The sequence below is a fragment of the Liolophura sinensis genome, chromosome 4, assembly GCF_032854445.1.
Source record: "Liolophura sinensis isolate JHLJ2023 chromosome 4, CUHK_Ljap_v2, whole genome shotgun sequence".
Classification (NCBI taxonomy): domain Eukaryota; kingdom Metazoa; phylum Mollusca; class Polyplacophora; order Chitonida; family Chitonidae; genus Liolophura; species Liolophura sinensis.
In genome coordinates, this window is record NC_088298.1 from 9,511,833 (window position 1) to 9,529,530 (window position 17,698).

At 38.9% G+C, this 17,698-nt stretch overlaps 1 protein-coding gene across 1 annotated transcript in view; it reads right to left on the bottom strand.

Annotated features, from left to right (window-relative positions):
* LOC135464646 (retinoic acid receptor gamma-like) overlaps positions 1-17,698 on the bottom strand; it is an 83,724-nt gene that overhangs the window by 36,006 nt on the left and 30,020 nt on the right.

Below are 17,698 nucleotides of genomic sequence, written 5' to 3' on the forward strand. Positions count from 1 at the left end.
GCTTATTTATATTATCTGTGATTGATGATCAGATAATCCAAAAGTGGTAAATGTCACTGTAATCCACTGAACATCGTTAAATGTGTCACTCAATCTAAGACGTGAACATCTTTCTGTCTCATGCTGTTAACAGCGCCGTGTGGGGTTAATCCTAATCCCCCAGTTAGGCGAAATGCAAATAAGCGAGTTCAAAAAGTAGGCGAGATGGGTATAAACCTTTCCAGGCGCTATCCAGCCAGATGGGCGCGTCTCGCTTGTTAGAGTCTAGTTATATGCACCGAATGACTTTACATAAAGACACACAACATTTATAGTGCAATGTGCAAAGAGACAGCTCAACAAACCGCCAACATCGTCTGAGAATAAATCGAGTAGATTATACAGAAAGTTATACTGTATTCCCATGTGTGACAGATGCATCCACTTCAACGGAGCATCCATTACAACGAAGAGATAAATTCTAGAAAAAAGCTTTTGTAATTTAAGGAATTTAGCCCCAGCCCTGACCCCCATGGCCCAGCTGGGATAGGCTCCTGAGGTGTGAAGGCTTGTAATATCCCAATGTAGTAAGCAGGAGATAATCTGACCTCCTGTGACTCAATCTATCAATGATTTCTTTTGACAAATCACGTTCATGCCACCAAAATCTACAACCAATGCCATTAAAAATTCTTTCAGATATTCTAGTGTGACATTGTGGAACGGACTACCTATGCATGATGAAATATCACAGCATGTCAATGTTTTCAAAAAAACAAAAAAAACAAATTGGAAATGTTTATCATGTCATAATATATCTCTGTTGATCAAGTATGAAATTGTCTATGATGTGCTACATTGTATATAGTCTTTGATCATCTTACATCAGGTTCATCTATATTTTATATACATGTATACTGTATAGACCTTGTAAATATCGTTTTGTGTGAATCTGTGTATGCATGAGGGACTCGGGGAAGTTTGGTTTTGGTAACTAATTGATCTCCCTCAGAGAATTAAGTATTATTATTATTATGCTGAGTTTGGTGGGCCATTATCTCTGTAGACACCTCACATTTTGTCTTCAGATGGTCAAAGTCAAAGCATGGCCTGTCACGAAGACGTGGCTCAATATGCACAAGCCAAGTTGCTATTCTTTGACTCCTTTAGTTTGCTGTTTCACCTGTCGCTCTGCGCTAACAGCAGACATGATACCCACAATACATCTACATGTAAACAACTTCCAGACAGTACACAGGTCCATTGTTCATACATGTACAACAGCCGCAGGGTTTTCTAGGAGTGAAAAAGTACGTTCTTATGTACTGGATGGTATGTTACACAAGGACACACCCAACCTAGTCTAACCACGCAACTACACTGAACACTAGTTGCCGCCTCCCCACATCACCCCCAAATACCACTCCTTACTTTGTAACAATTGTACGTTGTGATTTTGTATCAATTTGATTACTGCCCACACATTATTACACTGACTGTGAGAATGTGATCACAAATCACAACACCTTTCAGCATGTAAATACTGATTTCAGGTCCAAGCTCTATAGTACACAGGGTTCATATGCAGGCTATTTTTCTTATTACCATGTATAAAAAATGTTATGCCAAAGGAAAAAAAAAAACCAATGTAAGACATCATATAATTTTTAAAAAGATGTGACTATTAATATAAATATTAAACTTTTGTGAAGCCCTGAAATTGGTATAATGGTGCTGAAAGTTACTCTTTCAAATGTGAAATATGTTTAGGAAATAAGGTATTATTATTAGTTATAAGTGAAGGGATTCAGGCCTATGCATACAGATAATAATGGTACTAGATTCTATACAACACAATGCTGAGAGCCTATCAATGACTCAAGATTTCACCAAGTGATCATAACACAGTTTTTCACGAATGTTCATTACCCATATAAAACACGTATTTTCAGCTGCAAACTCTTAGTCTGTCAGTTGGTCACTCAAATTTTTCACATGTACTTCTAACATGGGCCATTCACTTAGCAAGTGCAATTACAACACCTTTTCCAATATGTTGTCACTGTGGATGTTTTTTGTTTTGTTAGTTAGGCCACCCCAGTTTTAATTGTTCTTTTACAAGCAGAAATAATTCTTTCAGTATCAGAGGAAGGTAGAAAAACAAAACCTTTCATTTAACTTGAGAAAATGTGGACTTTTATCATGGCAATTTTTGCTGTTGAATACATATTTGCAAGTTCAACAAATCTAGAAAAGCAGGATAATCATGAAAACAGAGATCCCAGAAAATGAAAAGGTGGATTTTCAGCTTGATTTTAATTTCCACTTTTGGAGGTTTGGTTTGACCACAAAATTACACAAAATAAAATTTAGCCTGCAAGAATTAGTACTTCACTAAAAAGCATACAGACTTTTAGGTACTTTAGGGTAATCCCTGGGTACAAGAGAAGCACACTTACAATAACTATATCGATTACTGTAACACTACTTAAAAACGTTTGTGTCTACACTGTACCATTTTGTTCTGCTAATAGGGCCCTATTCATAACCACACTCACATAAAACAATCAGTTAGAATGAAAGACAGCACCTGAAGGACTACCATTCAAAGTATCTTAAAAAGGCATTTAGTATGTTTTAGACTTTTTTTTCAACCCAGCAAAAGTTTAGTGAAACCTCGTCTTGACACAGCCCGAGCGCGTCTCCATTATTGACAGCAAGGTGACGTCATGTTTACACTAGCTCTCTATCGTCAAAGGTATTTTCCATATTATAGTCAAAGCAGTAGCCTATGACAGGACTTTGGTGATGAACGTCCAGTGATAAATAGTTTTCTGGGAAATTGGACATGCTGGAAGGATATTTCTTCCACTGCTTGATCGCTTGATATAGTTAAGCCTGCCGTATCATTTACAGTTTAAGTACCCTGCAGACGCACGGCTAGGGTATACTGGTTCAGGTCTTACCCTCCAGCAGGGTTGTGCTGGTGATTTGGACCCTTATTAAATTAAGCATTTACAAAATTACAATAGGACTGTGGTACAACTACATGTAGATTCAAGCTCAGTCCTGAAACAAATGGAAATAAACCTAAGCACCAATAAGGCTGATCTAGACATTCGACTGTCGCTGAATTTTATGCTTCGGTTTTCTGGCTGTGGCTTCTGAAATGAAAGCAGTGCTGACCTAGTTATCGCGGATATCAGAGAAAGCACTTCGGCTCGGACACCACGTTTCAATAATTTTACTGAATTTTATAAAAGAAATAGAAAAAAATCCTCCCTTGCGTGCAAGAAAGACAAAGGAGCAAAATTAAAATTTTTGAATTCTCATAAACTTGAAAAATTGATATCGTAATTTTTAATTAATTTTAAGCCTTGTCAGTGATTTTAAGCCTTCTCATCCACCTTCAGCATTCCCTAATGAATTTTTCACTGATTCTGATATCTGTTACTTAGAAACTGCTGAGTAAACAGTAAAATGAACGACAAAAAAATGTATTTGAGTAATTTGAAGAGCATGTCTAAGTTGGCCTTGGGTCTACTGGGGATATGAATGTGGTTTTGGCCGATACGGTAACTTCGCTGAATATTACACAGCTTAGAAATCAATTGAATTTACGTCTGTGGTGGTGCATAAATGAAACAGACCTGTCCCACAATATTGTGTGGAATGGCCCCTCGACTGTACGTAACTAAATCGTTGTAAACGATCTCAAAATGATGTCTTATGCAATAGTTCTGTGTTATCACATGTCACTTCAGGGAGTGAATAGTAAAGGCTATGTCACAGCTTAGGCTGCGCCATCTGATAGCAAAATGTTCCAAAATTCTCCAGATGTCTGTCTCGATTCACATCAACCAAATGTGCAGCATTGTCACTTTGTTCTAGATGCTATTCGGTGAAATCTCATTAAAATGATACTTTTTAGAAAGCTTGAGAATCCTGCTTTCGATTGAAATATATTTTAGCCAGGTGCTGTCTTGTCCTTTAAAAACTTGGTTGATAAATTTGTAATTTCCAAGTGATGTCATAGCTTCTCTGAGCCAGTCATCGGCATACCTGTCTAGAGCATTAAAGGTGAAAACAAAGTGAATTTAACCCAGGCATTGAAGAAGGTGTTCAAATAAAGAATGAAAAATATAGCTTTTAGGTAAGAAATTCTTACTGGAAAATCTATCAGAATGTATCTAGCCATCAAATATGGTAGTTTCAATGTTCTGTGGTACTTTATGAATGAGCAAAAAAATCAGGATTTTGCCTATTTAGCTTCTTTATTTATCACCTCCTTCTCCTTGTGAGGAACCCAGGTGTTTGACACCATGAATTGGGAGGATGGCCTTTGGTTGTTGTCACATGTGCAACGTACATGAACCTAGCCTGATGTTGTGTTCAAATTAAAACTTCTAACAGATGTTTTTACCCAATAATATATATTTTTATACTGTAAAACAAAAACAGCCTTCACCTTCTTCTTACAGGTCACTTTATTTGCAAAAGGATTTAACCAGTAAATCGTAACATGAAATCTAATTTCAAACAAATAATATGATTTGAGCTGATGTAAATTTGTATGTACATGTAATGATGTAGTATTGACCAAAAACGGATTTGTATTTATTTATTTATTTGATCGCTCCTTTACGTCGTACTCCAGAACATTCCACTAAAAGAGGAACCACCACTACATGTATGGTGGGAGGAAACCAGGCAGAGCCCAGGGGTAACCCACGACCATCCACAGGTTGCTGGTGGACCTAATTCCCACATCCCCCCTCCCCCTCCCAGAACAAGAGAAGCACAGTTACAACAACTATACTGATTACTGTAGCACTACTTGAAGTGGTCTGTATCTACATTGTACCATTTTGTTCTGCTAATACGGCCCATTCATAAGCACACTGATAAGAAACAATCAGTTAGAGTGAAAGACAGCACCTGAAGGACTACCATTCCAAGTATCTTAAAAAGGCATTCATTTCTTTTTACATTTTTGTATATATTTCTATTTCTTTAAGTATCGTTGTAAAGGGCTTCTGGGATAAGCAAACTGTACAATCTGACAAAGTTACCCTCTTAAAATAAAGGTTTCGTTCATTCATACGGACATCAATTAACTCACAAACTCAGGTGACTTAGGTTTTAACGCATCGACTCTACAACCTGCGACTAACACCAATTGCATCCTTGACTATATGGGCTATATTAAGATCCGCCACACAAGCTGGGGCAACAAAGCCTTATCCCATTGGAGCCCATACATTCCTACCAGAGCCCCAGGTCACGGTGACCCGCTGTGACATAACCTACGACCTTGATTCCTGACTTCTGACTATCAATCAGAATCAACTGTACCAGGTACCGTATCTATCTTAATAACCTGAAAGCACCATAGCTGAATGTACGGATCAATATGGCACGCTAAAGACGTATTAAACTAGTTGTAGAAGGCTGATCAATGTACCGATTTTAAATACAAAAGACACTTCATTACCTACATGTACACTTGGAGTAATTTTAGACCTTATTTAGAGAAGCAGAGCATTCCCTCATGTTACTCCAAAAACTCCACCACCAGATGCAAGTCTTACTACAGGAATTTCTCCTGAAAAAAAAAATGCATTTTTAGAGGCAAATAAATGTTATAAAAAATGTAACTTTTGCTGTTAAAAGTAGTACTGACCTACCTTCCAAGTAAACTTCAAAACACCCTCTTAAGATCAGGAAAAAGCCCTCTTAGAATCAGTTAAAATTAAGAAATAATGTCCTTGTAATCTTCTCAAGCCAAGGTATGACTCATAAGTCGGATCTATATCACTTGGCTGGGAAAGATGTATTCTTGGGTGTCATTTTTATATCCTTTTTTTAATTTTTCAACCTTATCCACCTTGTCGACTATAAATCTGCCGCTAGACACCCATATCAGGGACATTATTTCTATTCTATAACCCTCCCAAAAACGTTTAATGCGGGTAATAAGTAGTTAAATAAGAAACAAAATGAAAAGAACTCTAGCACACCCATGCGAAGTAGCATTGGAAAATCCCGGCACAGTAACGCTCTAAATATCGCACGGCTTCAAATGTCGTACACACCAGGCAAAATCATTGCTCCTAAACAAAAGGTGTAACATGGTCGCTGATTTCTGCTTGAACAAGTATGAAATGAACTGCAAATGCGATTGTTGGATATAATCTATGTACTGTTCTGAAGGATGAAACTTTTGTAGGTAAAGGTAATCTTTGACAATGACACTTGTCTTGCCGTGAAATGAATGCTGTTGGCAGGTGCTGTTTACATACCGTCTGACACACACCAGTTTGTACATATTTTCTTTGCTCTCTGTGAGGTAACTGATTTCCACAGAAATGAAAATACAATAATAATAATAAATCGCAACATGTGTTAATAGTGTAGGAAAACTTCCTAAAAAAATATACATGTGCAATGTAGGAACAGGTCAACAAATAGGAACGTTGTATAATAAATAGGAACATGTCTTAACAAATACTAGTATGCAATGTAGGAAGATTTCACCAAACATGAAATGTGCTTAATAAATAGGAGCAGTCTTCATAAATATAAAATGTAGCACAATGTCAACAGTAGGAAAATTGTTTAATAAACACATGGGGGGCCTCCATGGCTCAGTTGGCTCCCGGATGTACCTGGGGAGGTCTGTGAGCAACCTGTGGATGGTCGTGGGTTCTGCTCGGTTTCCACCCACCATAATGCTGGCCGCCGTCGTATAGGTGAAATATTCTTGAGTACGGCGTAAAACGCCAATCAAATAAATAAATAAATAATAAACACATGTAGGAACAACTCTTTCATAAACAGGTAAACTTCTTACTAGAGGAAATAAAGAGAATTTGTCTCACAAACAGGCAGATATGTTAATAAATAGGAGAGCCATGGTGGTATGATCCATTATGACAGATGTGCGGAGATTAATACAATCTGTATGCGAGATCATAATGTGTTCAGACAAGCATTTCTGATAGGTGCTATACAGTCCAGCCCAGCTCTCCCGTCAAGTAACAAATCACCCTGAACAAAGCTTCCTCTGACAAGTGCCTCCCACTGTATGTGGTTATGATTTTGACATAAAAGCCAATGTGGCATAAAAATGTAGTCATTTATATTTACAGCTAGTTTAACACCTGACTGGATGCAGCTTGTGGCATATCTCCAAACTGACACCCAGAGGGTGGAGGTTTGAAAGCAGGGGAGGGGGTATAACAAGCGTGCAGATTTGTAATCCTATCAACTTGTCACACTCTCATGGTAGATATATCAATACATCTATACAGATATTTTTTGTTCTAACCAAGGTAAATACAAACAAAAGCCTTGTTTAAGAATATATCAATATTTCCAATGTTTAATACATATATTTGGTCAATATTATTGGGTATTTCTGAACATGACATCAGGTGCTAATCCAACAGATAATAACAACATATTGTACAAGTAAATGCAAAATCAGCTGTCTTATCTCTCACCTTTGCAAGCACCACCACCGCCGTTTACACGGCTGGATTACTGTTTAAAGATAGTTTACCAATGCTGGCATTAACATATTACATTTTGGCCAGTTTAGGGATTTGGTGGTTGGCAAATATTATGCAGGGTTCGAGCGTTTTGGGGGGTTTTTGTTTTTTAAGGAAATTGTCATCGTGGAAGTCTTTATGACCGAAGCTGGGTGTTACAGTAGGAATGCTGAGCCTAGCTTTGGGCTATCCTACACGTTAGGACATGCCATATAAAGCATAACATACAGCACGCAGATTTAACTGTTTCGTAACTATTTCACAATTCTAATCTACATGTAAGACACCCGACAATACATCCATGTTGTGCTTGCATAATGGAATTTTTCCCACAATTTCACAAGTTGAATAACCAGTTTAATGTTGTAACATTTGTGTTGTTTGGCAGTACTGACATGTACACGTATGTAACTGAGAAAATCAAATGCTCTGATAATGTCAAGAGTACACATGAACTTCACAAAGAAAACACCCCAGAGAATGTCCCGAGTTGACCTTTGCAGTATTTATTCTCAGCTCAAAGGTTATAGGTCATATCTCAATATATCTGGAGGCAATGACATACTAACAAAATTATACACATGAATTGTTTTTGCTTTTTGGCTTTTTTTTTTCTCCTCTGGAGATATATCTGGATCAGCTTTGTACTAGCTGACAAAGTGAATTTTTTTTACTGAAGAAAGGTGTCACACAAATGTCATATTAGACAAGGTTCAGATTTCAAATCAGTCTATTGTAAATTTTGTAATTTGTCTAACAAACCACATGAACTGATTTTCAAATGCCTCTGATATGAACAAAATAAGCAATCCTATTCTCTTGTAAGGGGATAAACTTGTAAACCAAATTTATGCAGTACTCAAGAATATTTCACTTATATGACGGCGGCCAGCATAATGGTGGGAGGAAAACAGGGAAACCAAACCTAAGCTTAAGTCAAATAGAACATTCGTGGCATGCCAACGCTGAAGGTTCAGCAAGTCCAATGGCATCAATTTCTCTGCAATTTGAAAAACTAGCTCCACTGATTCTGAACGTGGCACTGACAATTAAATCACACTCAAATTGTCGATCTGCCTAATCTGTCTGATCTGTAACGTATGAAGCATGTTTGAGAGCGTCAGTTAGGCCTTATGCTTCCTGATTCTGATTGGTTTTTACCTTTCATCCAATGATATTCATCCGCTAGACCTCAGCAACCACAGGAAACCCACAAGCATAACCAGCTCTTTTCAAAGCCTATTATTATCAACACAATGGTTTATTGATGTTTGTTTGCTTGTTATGTTTACAAAAGATAGAGGTGCATTTCAACAGTGACATATTTTCAGTGTAGTTTTGCTGCAACATTGTGCCGCACATTCATTTATCTGATTGTAGCTGAATGCTTTATACAGGACTTTTTCATTATACATGTGTCAATGCGCCCAAATCAAAATACTTCAGTTCCCCTTGGCTCTGCCCAGTATCCTTCCCCAGAATGGTGGCCCCCATCTTAAAAGTAAAAATATTTCTTGAGTAAGGCATAAAACACCAATCAAATAAATCAAAATACTTAAGTGTACATGTATGCAATCTACTTTTTTACTACTATTTATGTATACGATAAGAAATACACCTTGGTCCGGACAGGAGAAGAGGACACCCCTTCTACACCCTCAACAGCCCATTGCTCCAGCCCAAAGCAGAATATTCACATCTCATTCGTCAAACAAAATTATAAATGTCACAACTTCTGGCCGGACTCCTTTCTTACGTAATAGAAAACACAATTTGGTTCTACATTTACATGCACACAGACCCTAGGTCGTCACCAGAAAGCAGTCTTCAGACATGCTGTGATGACTCAAACAAGGCTGTTAATTTCTCCCTTAGACTAATGAACTTCACGCTCTTCTGTGCACAGAAAAATGAGCTAAGCAGCTTTCTTCTGTCTTCACAATTCGTTGTTTATCGTACTGTGCAAGCTCAGAAATAATTTTTATGTTGGTGCTTATTAGAATCAATGGCAAGATGATTGAATACCACTCTGGCAATACTGTAGTCATGTCATGGCAAGATTGGCATGACAAACATACTGTTATTTTTCAACCTTTTTTGAATCTTTGCAAGGTTTTTATTCAAGCATATTCTGAAGACATACATGTAATTCTGTGTAGACTGATAAAACTGTAATTTTTGTCAGGCCCTGACATTTGCCAACCCAACCCATGCAGTTTTGTCTCCAAATCAAATCAAAATGCTGCACAAATCACACTGGAAGTTAGCCTATCATGTGCGTAAAGGTTAGGGAATTAAGGTAAGTAAAGTATTACAAAGGATGACATTTTGAAGATTTCAATACATCTCTTTGACGAAGACAGGTTTCTTTGGAGTTGCTGAATTCTTTATCTTTTTGTCACTGTTGCATTAACTGTGATAAAGTAAAGTTTACAGGTCTGAACTATCAATTATACACAACAAGTACCATACAGTTTAGTATCACATGTATCCTCATTATAATAAATCACCGATAATTTTGCCGGGTATTTGCATATTTTGTCTAATTCTGTGAATTACAGTCACCTGAAAGTATTCTAAGATTTATCTGGAAGCTATCAGGATATTCTAGTGGAAAGTTCAGCTTACAAAAAAAAAAAGCTTTCATGGCATTTATTTGCGTCCGAAACTTTAAAGGTTTTTTACCGAAAATACCAATATTTATTTATTTATTTGATTTTTAACTTCTTTGTTTTCACACCCTCTCAAGACACTGAAACAAGTTTCGTTCTACTGATAAAACAAAAATTAAGGTGGTGTGATCTAATGTCAAATATCTCACCTATACAATGACTATCAGTATGAAGACTGGAGAAAAGGGGAAACCTCGGAAACAAACAACGCTTTGCTTTCGCAAGTTACAAACCGTCTCATGTTTTCACTTTGTTCTCGCCACGATATGGTTGAAATATTGCCGATGTGGCGTTAAGCCATAATCATTCATTCATTCACAAGTTACAAATGAACCCTCACGAGTACCCTTGACCGTTTGTTGCCCCCAGAACACCCATTTACAGAAAGGGCACCAAAGGAAACAGTCTTACCTAACCTCGACCTTATCATATATGACAGAACATAATTTGATCTTGAAGACAAAACTACATTCACAAAAAGTATAATTTTATCTTCTCCACAGAATTATACCTTGAGATTATGGCTGAATATTTATTTATTTATTTATTTATTTGATTGGTGTTTTACGTCGTACTCAAGAATATTTCACTTATACGACGGCGGGCAGCATTATGGTGGGAGCAAACCCACGACCACCCCACCTTTTCAGAATGAACCTCTGAGAAAAGGGTCACTGCTTAACAAAAGTAACAAGCTAGTCTTCACAACTATTAAAACCAACAATTTCCATCTAAATAATACACACTACCATCAAGTTCATGACTACAAAGCAGCAAATATCAATATTATGACAAATTCTGAGGACATAATATTGTCCTAGACATTATTTCACTGCAAACCTACATGTAAAAATCAAAAAAAGATCAAGAAGAAGGAAGGTAAATGCTGAACTGATGTTTTCCCCCATTTCCATGGTGTTTGTAAAATAACAACACTGAATGAGTACAAAGTAAAAGATTAGTACAGGATTTTAACGTATGAGCTACAAAGTGGCTAAAGGATAAGGGAAGCAGGGGGGAAAAAAAGGATAGACCAATTACAGCAACCATAAATCACATTCATTCTCACCTACCACAGAGGAGAGAAGTTCAACGCCACTCTTCCTGAACAAACGCTGGATGAAGACAATGAAGTTTGGTGAAATAAAGCAGAAAATCCCAGGAAATAGTGTAAAAATCCAGGAGAAAAAGTTACTCCAAACTACCAAGGTTCTTGAAGAGTTAACACAAGTTGGGAAGCCCGGCAGTGGGAAGGTGTGAAACTCACTTTCTTCTCCCTAGAAGCACTATCCCCTCAGAGAAGAACAGGGCAGCTAAAGCCTTAATCCCTTGTGGTCAGGCTTTAGGTCAAGTTCAGCAGGATAGCTGAATCCCCAGCTACAGGCACTGTAAGCCACTGACCAGTACCATCTGTGTAAACTTTGCTCAGGACACTGCAGAGGCCAGTGTTGCTGACCACTGTGACTGTGAATAGAGTAGCTGAGCCCCACGGGCTCTTCTATGTTAACAGCTTCTCACCATGTTATAAGAGGGTTGAGGGAGAGACCATTGTTGTACTATACAAGGCAGGCACCACTAACCGACCCAGTTTACAAAACTTGACCTAGATTATGATTTCTCTCTCTTTCCAGCCTACAATGGAATATTTAAGGAGATTTCCATGTAAGACTGGCTGGAAATCTGCAACCCTTCAGTGTATGGCCAGCAGCCAGTTTCATTATAAACAGGGTCAATACATGCATGTGTGGCATCCAGTAATGGGAACAACCTTGCCTTCAGGGCCAGGCTGTTACATAATACCCCTTCAGCCCTCTCCAAACCCACTGGCCAGTCAGCTTTTGGAGCTGAGCCAATTCAGGCTGGTTATGTAAGATTTGGTGCAAAGGGACACCACTGGTCATCTGTTCTACAGTATTGACCAGTGTGCCTGGTCAAACATAGCTCAGTAGTGAGCTGTTAAGGGAGAGTGGTTCTGACCAGAGTGGGTGTACTGACCATCCAGCCATCCTAGCCCAATGTCCAGCCTGTCAGAATGCCTTAGCCCAGCCTAAATTGATCTCAGTAACAACTCAATCTGACAGCAACTCTCCTTCACTCATAAACCCACGACTAATTTGTTGAATTCCATCCTTTAGTGGTCAGTCCAAAAAGCCATAAATCTGTTGTACCGGGCTGCAGGGGAACTACCAGTTAAATAAACCAGATATGGCAGAATTGACCAGGAGCTTAGTGCTCAGTGCAGGCGATGATGCTTATCTTCATGCTCCAGTGATTTATAACACTTCTGTTTTCCAAAAGGCCTGGCCTTATTTATTTTGATAGCTATTTCCCACAACACAGTAAACCTAAACAAACAAATGGAATGTGTAAACACAGTAAAAATAGTGGGTGACACATTATAAAGATGTAGAAGTGCAGTTCATGAGCCATAACTCATGAGAGTGTACCTGTACCCCCCCCCCCCCCCGACTGCCACTGTTTTCACACATAACTCATGCGAATGTACCTGCATCCCCCCCCCTCCGACTGCCACTTTCACACATAACTCATGAGAATGTACCTGTATCCCCCCCTCCGACTGCCACTGTTTTCACACATAACTCATGCGAATGTACCTGCATCCCCCCCCCTCCGACTGCCACTTTCACACATAACTCATGAGAATGTACCTGTATCCCCCCCTCCGACTGCCACTGTTTTCACACATAACTCATGCGAATGTACCTGCATCCCCCCTGACTGCCACTTTCACACATAACTCATGAGAATGTACCTATATCCCCCCCTCCGACTGCCACTGTTTTCACACATAACTCATGCGAATGTACCTGCATCCCCCCTGACTGCCACTTTCACACATAACTCATGAGAATGTACCTATATCCCCCCCTCCGACTGCCACTGTTTTCACACATAACTCATGAGAATGTACCTGCACCCCCCCCCTGACTGCCACTTTCACACATAACTCATGAGAATGTACCTGTATCCCCCCCTCCGACTGCCACTGTTTTCACACATAACTCATGAGAATGTACATGTATTCTCCCCCCACCCCCCCCGACTGCCACTGTTTCACGCATAACTCATGAGAATGTACCTCTATTCCCCAACTGCCACTGTTTTCACGCATAACTCATGAGAATGTACCTCTATTCCTCAACTGCCACTGTTTTCACGCATAACTCATGAGAATGTACCTGCATCCCCCCCCGACTGCCACTGTTTTCACACATAACTCATGAGAATGTACCTGCATCTCCCCCCCCCCGACTGCTACTTTCACACATAACTCATGAGAATGTACCTGCATCCCCCCCCCCCCCCCCGACTGCCACTTTCACACATAACTCATGAGAATGTACCTGTATTCCCCGACTGCCATTGTTTTCACACATAACTCATGAGAATGTACATGTATTCTCTCCACCACCCCCCCCCCCCCGACTGCCACTGTTTCACGCATAACTCATGAGAATGTACCTCTATTCCCCGACTGCCACTGTTTTTACGCATAACTCATGAAAATGTACCTGTATTCCCTGACTGCCATTGTTTTCACCCAAAACCATGACAATGTACCCTGTATTCCTCCGACTGCCATTGTTTTCACACGTAACTCATGAGAATGTACCTGTATTCCCGACTGCCATTGTTTTCACACATAACTCATGAGAATGTACCTGTATAACCCCCCCCCCCCCCCCCCAGTCGCCACTGTTTTCACACATAACTCACACACATAACTGGGTATTTTCCCCATTTTAATCCCGTTATATTTCGGCCTGTTTATTCTTTCATTATGGCCTTTCCCATAAAAAGAGTGCAGCTTTCATTCCGAAAACAAGCACAAATTTGCAATAGCTGTTACATGTATGATTATCCGATGAAAAGTCAATGTCATCTGGTACAATGTCTCCTACCTCCTTGAGTGAATTGCTCATGTTAAAAAAAAAAACAAAAAAAAAAAACAGGGTGCCAAAAATGTGACTAACCCACTGGCATATCAATTCTGGAGCGGCATGTCACAGTTCCATGTACAATTTTATTTACTTATTTATTTATTTGATTGGTGCTTTACGCCATACTCAAGAATATTTCACTTATATGACGGCGGCCAGCATTATGGTGGGAGGAAACCAAGCAGAACCACATCCATCAGCAGGTTGCTGACAGACCTTCCCACTTATGGCCGGAGAGGAAGCCAGCATGAGCTGGACCTGAACTCAAAGCAACCACATTGGTAAGAGGCTCCTGGGTCATTACACTGCACTAGTGCGCTAACCAACTGAGCCATGGAGGCCCCGTCACAGTTCAAAATACACACAGTAAGTACATGTATTGCGAAAAAAGTACTGTAATTCATCCAAAGTTAAGTTAAAATGCACTTTCAGAAGCACATAAAGGCCTTAAAATAACATTTCTCTTGTTAAGACTTTAGTTTTCTGAAAATAAGTACATATAAATCAAACTTCACAAAAAATCCTAAGTGGCACTGTAAGGTGGATGAATCCGAATCAAGCAAAATGTACGACTTACAAATGCTCAACTTCACATGTAGGTGAAATAACGTATAAACTTCTCCCCACCCACAAGCCCATATCGTCTTAAAACATACTTCTGATTCCACAAGCAAGCACCTACGTTGTCAAATCATCAACTATCCCTACAGACATGAGTATCAAGTAAACTTCTGCAGTCAGGTTTAGGAAGATGTCTACCATCAGATCTCCCTGTAACACATACAGACTAAGATTAACACGGAGAAGCTGTCATTCAGGGATAGTCTACTGACCAATCGCCCTTTTCAATCTCCCCTTAGTAGCCTTACGTGCCCAATGTTTCAATTTATGCCCTAGATCTGTTCCCTACCCAGATGCTTCATTGACCTTTGAGGACTCCAGATGTACCTTGATAATACATGTATATTTATTTATTTATTTATTTGATTGGTGTTTTACACCGTACTCAAGATTATTTCACTTATACAACGACGGCCAGCATCATGGTGGACGGAACCCCATGTCCACCCGCAATTTGCTGGATGACCCTGATACCATAACAGGTACATATTACAGACGTGCAAGACCGATGGGTATAGGTCCTCCATATATATCAACATGAACTGTAGACTAAAAGGGTCAACATGTATATTTATCTATTTATTTACTTCTTTGATCATCAACACCGCACGCCAGAATTTTACACTCACATGTAAAATGTGCCTGTGTTAAATTACCGACCTTTGGGCAGGTTACAGACAAACTTTCCCACGTTATATATGCATCCCCTTTGGGTAGAAGAGCAGTGGTTTGCAACAAATGATGGACTGTGCAAATGGCAATACAAGCAACAGGTATCGTCAACTGTCATCAAGACTCCAAGAATAGTGAGAACCCAGGAATCCACAAATTCCCAATGCTGGGATTGAACCAGCACATCACAACCTAAAGTAGTGCATGTAGGCCCAGGGGGCATAGACTAAAGAGAAACGTAGTCTGCGTATATACACGTACTTGTAGAAGCATGGATCCATATTCGGATTAATCTGCAGACTACTCTAAATGATTAAAAAAAAAAATTAAGTACCTCACATAGGAATTTTTTTTTAAATTTTTTTTCATAGATATTTTCAAAGCAGTTTTCTAATTTTCCCTTTTGTTGATACATTTTTTTTTTTTTTTAGAAAGACTTCTTTTTAGGGGTTGCAGCAGACTGACTACAATCCTTATTGTTCCTTTTCAAAATGGTTATAGTACATATTCAGAATAGCTTTTCTTAGTTTCTTTACGAAACTATAATCCAAAAACAGTACACAACTAGTCTTGGAATTTCAACACCAGTCATTACGACATCGCATGTGTACACATGGACAAACTGATACGACCTACTTTGTTAGGTTAATTTAGCGGAAAACGCAGAATACGATAAAAACCTCTGCACGCATGCTGGAAGGGAATAAATCAAGCTGTGTAGCCGGTTGGGGATCTTTGGTGGCTCACTGAAGCTTCAATGATTCTCGCAATCTTCAACCCGCACTCAGTTCACATTGAAATTAAAACTCCATCTGGCCCACTCGCGAGGTTATCCAATTAGAAACGATTGCTACAGAATTATCCACAAATACTTGATATACTCCTCAATCAGAGCCTAATTATACACAATTGAGAGGTCACGATGTTCCAGCTGGATGTTAACAGTAACTACAACACAATTTTACATATATAACACAAATAGAAATGACTGACTAAATCTAAAATACAGGAGATTATCCAAAGAGAAACTTTGGCTAGAGAAAAGCCACAAAAGCTACATACATATACATTGGATACCCTAAAATCATTGGCTGTTGATGAATTATAGAGGTTATGATGGTTTAGCGGGAAGAGATGTTAACAATAACTACAACACAAATTTACATGCATACACAAATACAAATGACAGAATAAATTTAAATGTGCTTTTGAATTGAATTTAATGAAATATCTCCTGTACAACTGCCATAACTGCTGGATACAACTGCAGGTCTATGTTTAACTGTATTACAGACAGTAGGATCTGATCCCACAAATTATTTATCTTTCTACTTGAGTTGTTGTATACACGTCGAAAATGAAATCAATGTAATTTGTGATGTTGTCTATGAAATCTAGTGACTGTCTATCTTTTTACTACCGTAAGTTTTTTTTTTTTCTTTTTGTTACCTGAAAAATGTCAGGTCATCAGAATGACAAACAAATGTACTGCCTGCTCCTAACTCCTAAATTTCATCTCAGCCAGATGTGTTCAAATTACAAAACGTATGTTTGGCTCAAGCTCAGTTCATCACTTCACTTACATAACCCTTACAAACATTTATTACATTATGTACATGTATGTGATACAAAACCCAGTGTACACGCAAACTTGCGCGATTTCAATGTAAAGACTTCAGTGCAGTACAGCTAGTTTTCAGAGCACATTATTTGGTTCAACCAACTTCAGCACCTACAGATGTCTGACAAAAGTCAGACACTAAGCTAATCTCTCGGCCGCCACTATAAAATGCATCTATTGTAATTATTTAAACTTTTCACATATTTGCAAGGTGTTTATTCAGGCATATTCTGAAAGCATTATTCTGTGTAGACTGATAAAATTATACTTTTTGTGAAGTCCTGAAATTGGCCAATCCAACCAATGTAGTTGTGTCATCAAAATCAAAGAAAAATGTGCACAGGTATAGAACTGACTTTTGCTCTTTCATATATACAAAAAGGCTGAGGAATAAGAATCCCTTCGCCTTGACCCCACCCCCCGACCCCACCCCCCAACCCCCCTCTCCCGACTCCCCTCCCCCTTCCACAAACACACCACCACCACCACCACCAAACAATCACGGGTCAGAGTAAAAAAACAGTCAAATCATGCATGACTAACCAGATCAATGCAAGTATCTTTATAGATTCTGTAGCAGGCAAAATGCCCTACACAAATGCCTAATACGGTAACGCT